General features: G+C 40.2%; 1 long non-coding RNA gene across 1 annotated transcript in view; it reads left to right on the forward strand.

The window, feature by feature from the left end:
• The first annotated feature begins 12,175 nt into the window (after nucleotides 1-12,175).
• Nucleotides 12,176-13,180, forward strand: part of LOC118160762 — a 6,460-nt gene continuing 5,455 nt past the window's right edge. Inside the window, exon 1 of the long non-coding RNA XR_004747664.1 lies at nucleotides 12,176-12,195. This is a non-coding gene — a long non-coding RNA (uncharacterized LOC118160762). The remainder of the gene's footprint in view (nucleotides 12,196-13,180) is intronic.

Genomic DNA, 13,180 nt, shown 5'->3' on the forward strand with positions numbered 1-13,180 from the left:
TTTCTTTTCTTTTCTTTTCTTTTCTTTTCTTTTCTTTTCTTTTCTTTTCTTTTCTTTTCTTTTCTTTTCTTTTCTTTTCTTTTCTTTTCTTTTCTTTTCTTTTCTTTTCTTTTCTTTTCTTTTCTTTTCTTTTCTTTTCTTTTCTTTTCTTTTCTTTTCTTTTCTTTTCTTTCCTTTCCTTTCCTTTCCTTTCCTTTCCTTTCCTTTCCTTTCCTTTCTTTTTTCTTTTCTTTTGTCTTGTTTTATTCTTTAATTCTGCCATGCCCTAGGGCTATTTGTTGCTTTTTCTTTTAAGGAAGAGTAGAAATGGTAACAAACAATATCCTTACAAGGTCCAGTGAAACTTAGTGAATCACTGCCTCTATAAAGGTTTTCTTCAAACAGTCAGTCTTTTCTACTGCTTGTGCAGTTTGAGCATCTAAAATGTTGCCTATAGTTTTTTGTTTGTTTGTTTGTTTATTTGTTTTTGTCTCTCATGAGTACTTGAAGTTGAATTGCCTTTTCTTGCAGTTTGTACACCAACATAATGATAGCTTTATTTTCAGATTTAACTTTTTAAAGTTTTGGGTGAAGTTGTTACTTTTTTATTCCCTTTCCCTCCACTCCCATTCAAGAGGCTTAATAATAAAGATGTGTCATATCTCAACAACAATAGCCAAAGTTCATGGCCAAAGCCAGTTCTCTATTCTTTAAATAACTGGCAAAATTAGTGATAGACATTTGAGTTCAATTAAAATATAGTGATCAAAAAACTTCAATCCCAATAAAGGTTATAAATCAGCTGGTATAAAACAAGTATACAATTGGTGGGCCCCAGTGATAACTGATAAACTGTCCACACAGTTTATCAGTTATCACTGATAAAAAAGGACATCAGAGAAAGTACCTTGCATTTTCCCTAGAGATAAATAAAGAAGAGCAGAATCCTATATCAATAAAAAACTGGTTCTATGTCCAACAGTCCAATCTTAACTCTCACATACCACATCAAAACCTTTCTTTTTCCTGGTAACTTCATAGGATACAGTAGATCATTCAGGCTTCTTCGAGTAAACTATACATTTTAACCCCAGCAATGATATTGTATTTGACTGGACCAACATTAAAAAAAAAAAAAAAAAAAAGTTATTTTAGTCTCTATTCTCATCTGATTGAGGAAATAAAGTGCAGAATAGTAGGATGAATTTCCTTGAAGGTCTGATAGGTAAAATACAAAAGAATTCTAATATATCTCACAAATCTCTTCTAAATCCAGAGAATTAAGCAGCATGACTCAAAACTTTATTAGATATGAAGGTAAAAGAACTTAGAAACTTTGCTGAACAAAGCAATGCCCCTCAAGTTTTCTATTTCTCCTTCATAGTTTACTGGTATGAAGGTAGTCATTACTTTAATACCCCCTTTTCCAATTAGCGTTATTGTCCATGAAAAGTCTCATAAAAATCTAGCACTTCATTAGTTTCAAGATGCATTGCTATATAGAATACAAGGGGATGAAAACTGCCCCAAACTATTATAGTCTCCACATGAGTGAGACAGTCCTACAATTTCATTATGTTTTATATTAATGCCTTAACTAGTTCACTAGTTAAACATGCATCCTCTTTCTAACCTTCAGCATTTTCTGGATTAATAATTTCATTAGTGTCATTCTCTTTTCTTGCTGTCTCTTCAGAGATTAATTGATATTGAACAAAATTTTAAAGTCCTTATTCCCTTCATTGCAAGGAGAAGACACGTTATTGACACAACCCCTCTAGTGTCTGCAATAGGCAAGTTCAATCAGGAATCATAGCAATGCACCATAGTAAAGCTAGACAGTAAATCAAATATATAAAAACAAGTCACAGATTTAGACCTGTTCCTGAGATCACAGAATCACAGAATCACAGAATCACAGAATTTCTAGGTTGGAAGAGACCTCAAGATCATCGAGTCCAACCTCTAACCTAACACTAACAGTCCCCACTAAACCATATCCCTAAGCTCTACATCTAAACGTCTTTTGAAGACTTCCAGGGATGGTGACTCCACCACCTCCCTGGGCACCCTGTTCCAATGCCTCATAACCCTTTCAGTAAAGAAGCTCTTCCTAGCATCTAACCTAAAACTCCCCTGGCGCAACTTTAGCCCATTCCCCCTCGTCCTGTCACCAGGCACGTGGGAGAACAGGCCAACCCCCACCTCTCTACAGCCTCCTTTAAGGTATCTGTAGAGAGCGATAAGGTCGCCCCTGAGCCTCCTCTTCTCCAGGCTGAACAAGCCCAGCTCCTTCAGCCGCTCCTCGTAGGACTTGTTCTCCAGGCCCCTCACCAGCTTCGTCGCCCTTCTTTGGACCCGCTCAAGCACCTCGATGTCCTTCTTGTAGCGAGGGGCCCAAAACTGAACACAGTACTCGAGGTACGGCCTCACCAGAGCCGAGTACAGGGGGACGATCACCTCCCTAGCCCTGCTGGTCACACTATTTCTGATACAAGCCAGGATGCCGTTGGCCTTCTTGGCCACCTGAGCACACTGCTGGCTCATATTCAGCCGACTGTCCACTATCACTCCCAGGTCCTTCTCCGCCTGGCAGCTCTCCAACCACTCATCTCCCAGCCTGTAGCTCTGCTTGGGATTATTACGCCCCAGGTGCAGGACCCGGCACTTGGCCTTGTTAAACTTCATGCAGTTGACCCCAGCCCATCGGTGCAGCCTATCCAGATCCTCCTGCAGAGCCTTCCTACCCTCGAGCAGATCGACACTCGCACCTAACTTGGTGTCATCTGCAAACTTACTGAGGGTGCACTCAATGCCCTCGTCCAGATCATTGATGAAGATGTTAAAGAGGACCGGCCCCAGCACCGAGCCCTGGGGGACACCACTAGTGACTGGCCTCCAACTGGATTTGACTCCATTTACCACAACTCTCTGGGCCCGGCTATCCAGCCAGTTTCTAACCCAACGAAGCGTGTGCCAGTCCAAGCCAAGAGCAGCCAGTTTCTTGAGAAGAATGCTGTGGGAGACGGTGTCAAAAGCCTTGCTGAAGTCAAGGTAGACCACATCCACAGCCTTTCCCTCGTCCACCCAGTGCGACACTTTGTCATAGAAGGAGATCAGGTTCGTCAAGCAGGACCTGCCTTCCATAAACCCATGCTGACTGGGCCTGATCGCCTGCTTGCCCTTCAAGTGCCGCATGATGACTCCCAAGAGGATCTGCTCCATGAGCTTCCCTGGTACTGAGGTCAAACTGACAGGCCTGTAGTTCCCTGGGTCAGCCCTCCGGCCCTTCTTGTAGATGGGCGTCACATTCGCTAGCCGCCAGTCAGCTGGGACCTCCCCCGATAGCCAGGATACTACAGCTGTAGTAGCTACTTTTTACAGATGGAATAACAGAGGCTCAAAACCACAAAGTGGGATTTATCTCACTTTACTTTTGATATGGAAGAGCTGAATACCCTTATGTTATGACTGAGTTATGCTTTAGAGTCAGCATCAAGTTGTAGGCAGTTCAGATAAGCAACTAATCTGAATCATTTTAGATGCTTATTTTGAAATTATATGAATTTCATTGTGTGCCCAGGTTATATAGGTCTAGGTAAACTGCCTAAATATATGGATTCAATGCCATATGCACTATGGTATTAGAAATAAATGTAAAGATCTGGCAGAGCAGAGGAGCTCTGGTAGGTACCTATGTTGTAGACATCTAAATTTAGGTGTCTTCATCTGTGAGCTGAATCTTACCTCTAAGGCAGATGAAGCACACCCAAAGTGACAACCTAATGTCACTTAGCAGCACAGCACTGTTTTACCTAATACCTACCTACAAGTTAGGTATCTCATCCAAAGTCAGAGAAATAAGAGTTCTTGTATTTTCTCATTAATTTTTTCCTTAATTCTCTCTCTGCATATTCACACACTCTCCTGTGCGTGAGTGCTGCAAGGACTATGTGCCAGCTCCTGACAAGACCTGAATGTGTGTGAGTGAAATTGGAACCAGCCATGGTTCTACTGAAACTGGAACACCATGCCAAACTGGGTAGCAGGGGCCTTGGGTCTGGGCTGGGGTAAGTGGGCAGGGAGTGCAAGCTAGGAAGGCTGGGGGGATTCATGAATGCGGTGTGCATGAGGAATAAGCATGTGAGAGTGTTTGTGGCAAACTTTGCAGTGAGCAGGCTGCCTGTGGAGTGTGTGAGGGTCCCACGGTTGGGCAGGGGTGCTGTGCAGGCAGAGGGGCCGTGCTGGTGCTTGAAGGATCCATCGAAGTGTGTGTGCTGATGAAGCTGGAGAGTGAAGGGGGTGCCTGCACCAGTGAAATTCTGTCTCTGCCAGACAAAGAGGAGGAAGGGGTCTCAGCTATGTGTCTGTTCTATGTGAGAACAGCTACTTACATGCTGTTGAAGTCAGCCTTTGACCAGGGAAGCCTTTGTGGCCAGTTGTGGCAGTGTCCCATCTGTCTGTCTGTGTCTGCGTGTCTCTGGGATACATGCTCAGGCTTGCTACCAGCTGAAACTACAAATGGGAAAGTGGCAAACATGTCCCCTTGGGACCCTGGGTCCCCAGGCACTGGGCTGGGCCCCAAAGGCCTGTCAGGAGCGCTCTTGGGCTGGAGCAACTGGAGGATGTAGCCACGGTCTTTACCTTACTTAACAGTAAAGTGTACTTTCAAAGGGCAATTGATCCCTGTTTCTGTTGCAGTTCCTGCTCAGTGAGTGTCTATGACTAGCTGGCCAGGGCTGTGAAGACATATAGGCTCTCCTATGCCACACTTCATCTAGTCCCACAATTCTCTGCACAGAGACCTTAAACCCTAAGTGGGGAGCTCAGAATATCAACAGATGATTTAACTATTTTATTAAAAAAAAATAAAAAATAACAATCTTATACAATATTTTACTTAATTTAGTGGATCTTTACAACCCAGCCAATATTCTAGTATTAGGAAATAGAAGTGACATAGCTGTTCAATATCTATATGACTCTTTTATCCTATGAATATACCAAGTGCTATTGAACATCATCAAAGTCAATCAAAGAATAATCATGTCAGTAAAGCCTGTCAAGTGATGGGGAGCCAACATTTAAAAGTTATGTAAATGTACATGGTCAGACATGATTTTTTTTTTTTTTTTCCTTTTAGTTTAATAGCTAATGAGGCATTTCCATTAGAAACCTGGACAGGGTAGGATAATTCTAGTATTAGTAGAGGTTTCTTCAGATCTTGGAGGGTCTGAATTACTCTGTAGGAATGTTTACCTTCTCACCTAGGTTATTACACATAGGATCTAAAGTAAGTAGCTCCTAATTTGCAAGCCTTAAATTAGGTGGGATGAATGTAGGACCATTCATCAAGATGGGCCATAATTTTTTAGTATGAAAATCAGAGAAATCACAGTTATCACAAATAGAGAAAACACTAGTAGATTTCTTCAATTTACAAAGAATTTTGGGCATTTCACAGACATGGTGCAGGTACTTCTCTGGATTAATTCAAGAGAAAACAAACTGTTCCAGCCACCAGCTACAGAAGCTTGGCATTTTATCTTAAGCTATAACCTTTTGCATTTTCTTTTTATTTTTTTATTATTTTTTAATATAGACAGCCATAAACTTAACATTATTAAGATTTCTTACAAGGGGAAGAGGAAAGTAGAGCTCACTACAGTGTCCAATGTTTCTTTAATTTCACAGCTGAATTACCAGAGACTTACTTAAAGAGGAAAGACTACAAGTAAATTCAGAGCTACTGGAAACATATATATGTACATATAAATATGTTAACCCTTTGGGTGTTATTACAGTGGAGGTAACATCTAGTGTATGCTAAAGCTCCGTGTAATGAAGAAACGGGGTCATGCATTTTTAATAGGAGATGACAGAGGGTGTTTCATCACTGCAGAACCGTGTAGTTCTTACCTAAGCCAGCTTTAAAATAGCTAACTTAGCTTGTGGTAGCAGAGAGCTCTGAACAAGCTGAGAAAACTTTGAGCACTGACCTTTTTTTCTTAAAGTGTGATGTGAGATGTTGCAGCCCACATTGAAGCTTGATGACTTTAAACATTTGATCCTTTGAGGACTAGTATGAAGGAATGATTTCATGCATTTTTTGACAGACAAGAGGTGAGACTAGAAATTTTAGGCATGTGAATAGCAGACAGTGGACAGTGTTTGGGTCCCAAGCAGCTCACCCAATACATTTGAAGAGACACGAAAATGATAAAGACAAAACTGAGCATGTACCAAGTTCTGGAAATTATGGACAAGATTCATTGTAATGAAAGAAATTAACTTAAAACATTAAAGAATAGGTTGATTCATATCTGTGCTGTTTTCAAATTCACCACTAATCTGTGATAATTATCCTCTACCAGCTTCAAAGGAAGAATTTGCCTTGGTTCCCTGAGGCTGAGCATTTTTCAGAGATATGTCCATAAATGTGGTGCAGACTTGTGATGAGAATCTCCATCCAATTAGCACCCATGAGGGCTTATTTCAATGTAACAGACACATCCATACTTATGACATAGCTACAAAACAGGAACAGGGAACCTGTCCTTTACACTACACTGGTTATGGCAGCTAGGGAACATGCAGAGCCCTAGCAACCTCCCAAAGACACCTGCCAGACTCTACATGTACATTCATCATTCCTGGGTGATGGGATGAGTGGGCAGTGGCTGTTAAGCATGTTACAGATTGTAACCACAGTATCATGATGTTGTGAAAGGTTATTCTGGGAAAAATCAGCCACATGAAATTAGTGAGTACTGAGAGCCAGACTGCACTGTGGTTCCTGCAGAAGAAGAAAAGATATGTCTCCATGAAAGAGTTTTGTTGGGTGCTAAATCCCTTAATTGATACTCAATTGATACTCCTGAGCTGGCAAGCACAGTCCAAAAGTTGCCTGACAACACCATTGTGGCTCTGAGCCCAAGCCTGGTTCTGCCCCTCTTGCCTTTCAAATATCATTATTCCTTAACTAAATCTAGATGATTAGAGAGTTAAAGAGTCTCATCACATCAATAATTATTTTATGTTAGCCAGGGTGTAGCTTTCTATCTGTATCTGGGTCAGTATTAAGCTTGGCTTCCAGTGTTAATTTTCATGCTAAATATTCTTAATTTGTTCCTCCTTTATAAGCAGCTCCTTGATCCAGTAAATCTTCTTGTCCCTCCTACAGTGTCTCTAGTTCAGAATTGTCATGATTCAGTGAATCTGCAAAGAAACTATTTTAATTATCCTCCCTTTCCTTCTTTCCATCTTTCACCAGCATGTCCAAGCCTCCCGCTGAGGGAACATTCCAATCCTCCTTCAGCTCCCCTGAGGCAATCAGAAATTTTTCATGTCAAGTTATCATTTTGTCTCACAAATCACACTGGATCAGCACTTCTCGATGCTGCGAGGTTGATTTCTGCAAGGAGACTCCAGCTGCAGGGGAAGGAAGACACACGGTTAGGGTAGACGGTCAGAAAAAGGGGATGTGTAGCCTCTTTTATGTAAGACTGGGCAAAGACAGAGAGAGGCCTGATCTGCTACATCTGTCTCTGAACTTTGAGTGCCACAGATCTTAGCTTGATCCAGTGCAAGGAGAAAAATCATATTTGCAAAATGTGTACCTGTGTTTTTTTTTTCTGGATTCTGAACCTCACCACATTTTGGGGGTGGGTGGTAGGCATGGGAAAAGGGATGGGGAATCTCCAAATCTCAGGCATGCATTGAATCCAACCCCAAAATCACAGCTATCTTGGCTCCATTTTAAGTAGGAAACTAAAAACTCATGTTGTTGGGCATCCTAAGTCCTGAGAAGAAAACATCACAAACTTTACAAACAATTAAGTCTTTGCTTCATGCTCTTGCTAACAGGTGCTTGCTTACACGGCAGCTTGAATATTAGTGCAGTTAGTTGAAAAAATTACAAAAACCTGGATAAAGTGCTTCCCTCTCAGGCTCAGGACTAACAGTCATCCATTCAGATATCAGAAGTTCCCCTGTGCTCTTTGTTCAGCAAGAGGCTTACTGGAACCACCACATGCTGTGACAAACTACCAGGAAATCCTTTATCAGTACATCCTTTTGAAACTGTCATTGAACTGCATGGAAATAAAAAGTGATAAGCATTAATAATACTGCTTTTTTAGACACTTTTTTAGACACTTTTTATCCACGCGTCTCTTGGTTTAGTCTTATTTGGCCTTATCTTGAACACAGGATTTTCAGTTTGAGCTAGTCTGCTGAAATTGCCCTCCTCTTTCCCCTTTAAAAAGTGGTGCTTAGCACATCACATGTGGCAGAAAAATGTTAAATAAACTCTTATTCAAGTCAGAGGTCAATGCCTTTTGTTCATGACTTGGACGTCTTTCAGCAGATACTTCAGTAACCTGGATACAGTGGTCCACTTGCAGAGGCCTCACATGCAGCATAGCTTGTCAGAGTGTAGTGTTCTGTGTGTGGGTGTTTTGGGGATTTTGTTTGCTTGTTGTTGTTTATTATATTATTTTATTTTATTGTATTGTATTTAATTGTATTTAATTTTTTATTATTTATTTAAATCCCTACAAAAGAGTCAGGAAGCAAGAATCTGATCTGTTTCTACACCCATAGACAATTCTGATCTTAGCATCATCTGTCCCTAAGCACACATGTAACCACAACAAGCTTTCCAAGCAGAACAGGATCCACAAGGATCTGCTGAACATCTGTGTATGAAACACATTCCTCATTGCCCAGTTCAGTTTTATTCACGATGGATTTATCTTCTCTTTTTATAGGAAGCCTAAGGAATTGAACCAGCATCCAAACAGGATCCTGAGCTGTGTCAGCAAAGGTATCACCTGCAGAGATAACGAAGTGATTATTTCACTCTGCTCAGTGATTTTTAGGCCACACTAGGAATACTGTGTTCAGTTTGGGTCCCCACTGTTCCAAAAAGATGTGGACAGCCTGGAGAGGGTCCAAAGAAGAGCCACTAAGATGATCAAAGGTCTGGAGAGCCTGACATATGAGGAAAGGCTGAAGGAACTGGGTTTGTTCATCCGGGAGGAAAGATGACTTGGGGGAGACCTCATCACTATGTTTCAGTGTTTAAAGGGAGAAAAAGACAGTGTCAAAAGAGACAGAGACTCCCGTTTTACAAGGAGACACATAGAAAGGACATGGGGCAGTGCGTACAAGTCACACCAGGGGAGATTCCAGTTAAACATGAGGAATTTTTTTTTACTTTGAGAAAAAACAATCATTGCAATTACCTCTCCAAAGATGTGGTGGGTTTCTCCAAATCAGAAGAACAAAAGCGTGTAAGTGCCACATTAGGCAACTAAATCCCAAACCTTCAGAACTTTTCAGCTGTCTTCTGTATAGACAAATAACTGAAATATCTAAGGTTTATCAGTACCCTGAGAATCTGTGGAAGCTTTGACAGTTTGGAGTAGCTAAGGAGCCAGTACACATAAATCCTACCTGTCCTTCCACTTACCTTACCAAAAGTCTTCCTCCAAATATACATAACAGAACCTCCTGCAGAAAATACAGGGGCTGCAAAAGCAGTAAATAGTGCTGTTGGCATGATGGTGACTTTTATTTCAGCACTTCAGTGCTTCAAACACTCATCTGGCATAACCCATGAACACTCCTCTAGACATGTCCATTTCTGTCTCATGGGACTCAAAGCGAAATTTAAAAAGATCCAGCTGAGTCTGAGACAAGTCTGTATGGAGGCTAATGCTCTCAGTCCTTTGCACTAGAAGGATGGCATCAGTAATCATTTAGAGGGTGAAAGAAAAAGTATGCAAACTGAGTTGAAAGTCTATGCGTTATAGTACTTTCAGGGGAAGATCTGGTATCTCGTTCCTTATCCATTAAACATACCTTATGTATCACAGTAAAAATAAATAAATAATGGTTTGGAATGAGTCAAAAATTGACGATTATTTTTTAATGTGCTGTTTACATAACTGAAGGCATTGGAACTCTTCAGTGATTTCACCACTTGACTTTTCCCTTTAGGGACAGATTTTCCAGGAGGTGGCTCTTAAGAAGGGAATGACCACCTCTGGGTCAGCTGAAGGCAAAACATCTGACAGCACAGCCACATAACCTCCTCCTGCATGTGTTGACATACTTGTAGAGGCTGGCATGCCTGAGGGCTTCTTTTAATTTACCCTGCCTTGATGAGAAGCACAAATAATCAGGACCTGTGAGGCCATGCTATGTTCCAGCTCTTTTCGCTCCCCAATACAGTATTCCCTAAGGTAAGTACAGGAACAAAGGACTTCTATAGCTCATAATAGCATAAGAACTCATTTATATAATGCTTTTTATTTGAGACCCATGTCTGTCCCCTTTACAGAATCTGGCTATCAAGCATCAGAATATATTTCCGTGTAATAATATTTGAACAGTTCATCAGGTTCAATGAAACAGTTGGATAGATTTTCTCTCCCTGACACACACACACGTACACAAAAAAAAAAAAAAAAGAAAAGAAGAAAAGAAGGAAGGAATAAAGAAAGAAAGAAAGAAAGAAAGAAAGAAAGAAAGAAAGAAAGAAAGAAAGAAAAAAAGAAAGAAAGAAAGAAAGAAAGAGAGAGAAAGAAAAAGTATTTAAAGAACCCTTTTTTAGGCTATAAAGGTTTGCTGATTATTTATTATCTATCTGGCAGGATTTTATATGTTAAATAAAAGCTGCTAATAAAATGTTTGCTTTAGCTATGACCCAGTTTTGGAAAAAAAAAAAAAAGAGTATTTGGTTTCAGCTACAGTAAAGATGCAGTCCTGGAACAGCACAAATATATATGACAATATTTCAAATGGAGGTAAAGAATTAATCAATCAGAGGGCTTGTCTTTAACTTACAGTTAAGATAATATTAAATCTTTTGTCCATCTATAAAAAGAGCTTTAAAAGAAGTCACCAGGACTTTACAAGAGATGGTCTTAATTCTGAAAAGCTTTTATTTCTAGATCTCAGTTTTGAAAGAGAAAGAGTATCCCTGCAGTATTTATTTCAGTGTGAAGAGATTTCCTTATGCTTTGACCATAGCATACTAGTGGTTCACCACTAGTCTGTCACAAAAGGGACACCATCTGCCATTTGGAAACATGATTGATAGCAACAGCACCTTATCTTCTCCCAAAATGCCCAGCAGCAGGAGAAACTGATGGGCACAAATGTGTCTTCCTCAGTCAAAGACCCTGTGCCATCAGACTGAACTGCTCTTTCTCCTCATCTGATGGAGAGCAAATTTTACATAGATGGATAATGATAGGATAAGAGGGAGTGGTTTTAAACTAAAAGAGGGGAGATTTAGATTAGATATTAGGAAAAAATTCTTCACTCTGAGGGTGGTGAGGCACTGGAACAGGTTTCCCAGAGAAGCCGTGGTTGCCCCATCCCTGGAGGTCCTCAAGGCCAGCCTGGATGGGGCTTTGGGCAACCTGGTCTAGTAGATGGTCTCCTTGCCCATGGCAGGGGTTTGGAACAAGACAGGCTTTAATGTCCCTTCCAACCCAAGCCATTCTGTGATTATATGATTCTATTATGCCCCAGCTAACACTGCTGAGTCTCTTCTAAGTCAGATATCTCTTGAATCAGCTACTGCTCAATTCTCTTCAATAGATTTCCTGCCCAAGTTCCTCCTCCCTGTCTGCTCCCAGCATCCGCACTCTAATTCTCTTTGTTCATCCCATGACATCTTCTCCTATGAGAACCATGTCTTAGCTCATTCATGTTTTCCCTTGTCACCCTTCCCAGTTTCTGTCCTTCATTTAAGCTTATCCCTTCCAGGCATTTAGTGTTGTGTTTTTTGTTGTTGTTGTTGTTTTTTGTTTGTTTGTTTGTTTTTTTGATACTACTCTTGATACTGTCCTTCTACACAGTCTCCTTGTCTTCTATTACCCTCCTTATCCTTTAGCTGTCCTTTTTTCCACATTCACATCAATGGTCTTCTTGATTCACACAGATGGAGTGAGAGACAAAAGCTTCATGACCTCAAAAGTTGCATGGAGAAAACAGCATTTTCCTTTCAACCTTTCCTCTGGATAGACAGAGTATAGAGGAGCTGGATGTGAACCATCAACAAGGATTTGCTGACTATTATTATTTCTTAACAAGGTGATTGTGAGGACAACAAAAGGACTGATATAATAGTCTACTTCCTTGCCAAGTCTCTAATTCCTGCTCCAAAGAGTAAAGACACTGCACTGTTTCAAAGAAAAGGTTAGGAGAGTTTTAATGTTGATAAAAATCAACATATTTTTTCCTACTATCGTTCTTGAAAACAGATGAATAAAGTTGGTTATAATGATAATAAGCAGCCAGAAGCAGATACCAGCATGGAAAATGTCATCTTGAACAGCCAAATTTAAAAACATTTCTATTAGGAACTGCAAACATGGGAAATGTTCTTACAAGAGGAGGTGTCATCTAAATCTAATTATAGATGATGTTTCCATTCTTGATGTAATATATTTAAAATTCATTATCCATCTGTAGTGAGAGAAAGGTTGTATTTTAATTCATATGCCACATCTAGCATTGCTGATTCCAAAAGCTGTCACAGATAGTGACAGATTAAGGGAGGTCAGTGTCATACCACAAGGAAGAATCACTGATTATCAGTTTGGTGAAAAAAAAAATAATCAAAAGATTCAGAGAACTCTTCTTTGAAGGGAAACCTTCAAACAATATCATTAATTCTTTGCATTTTAATTTTTTTTCAATTGCTCAACTTTTTGCAAATTGGTAGAATTATATGTGATCGCAATATGACTATCTAAAAAAATACATTCAAACAGGTCTTTCAATTTCTGCTGCATGATGGCCAGATACATTTTTAAAGAAAGGGGACTCTTAGCCAAACTAAATGGCTTAGGTAAATTGGATGTTCAGTGCAAGCATTGAGCCTTTGATGAGGGCACTATAAATAGTGTTATATTACTTCTTTCTCTCACACGCACATTCTTTAGAACTGAATAATTAAGTCTAACTGCTTTGGGCAACACTTTCCAATACGAATTAGTTTAGAAACTATAACATTTAGGTTCTTTTAAAACTGAATGGATGCACTAAAAGAGACATTACATTTGCATACGATCAAACATTTATTTTATTTTATTTATTTCAGCTAAGAAGCCGTCATCCTTCCCTTCCCTTCCCTTCCCTTCCCTTCCCTTCCCTTCCCTTCCCTTCCCTTCCCTTCCCT

The sequence above is a fragment of the Oxyura jamaicensis genome, chromosome 1 (assembly GCF_011077185.1).
Source record: "Oxyura jamaicensis isolate SHBP4307 breed ruddy duck chromosome 1, BPBGC_Ojam_1.0, whole genome shotgun sequence".
In the NCBI taxonomy this organism is placed as follows: Eukaryota; Metazoa; Chordata; class Aves; order Anseriformes; family Anatidae; genus Oxyura; species Oxyura jamaicensis.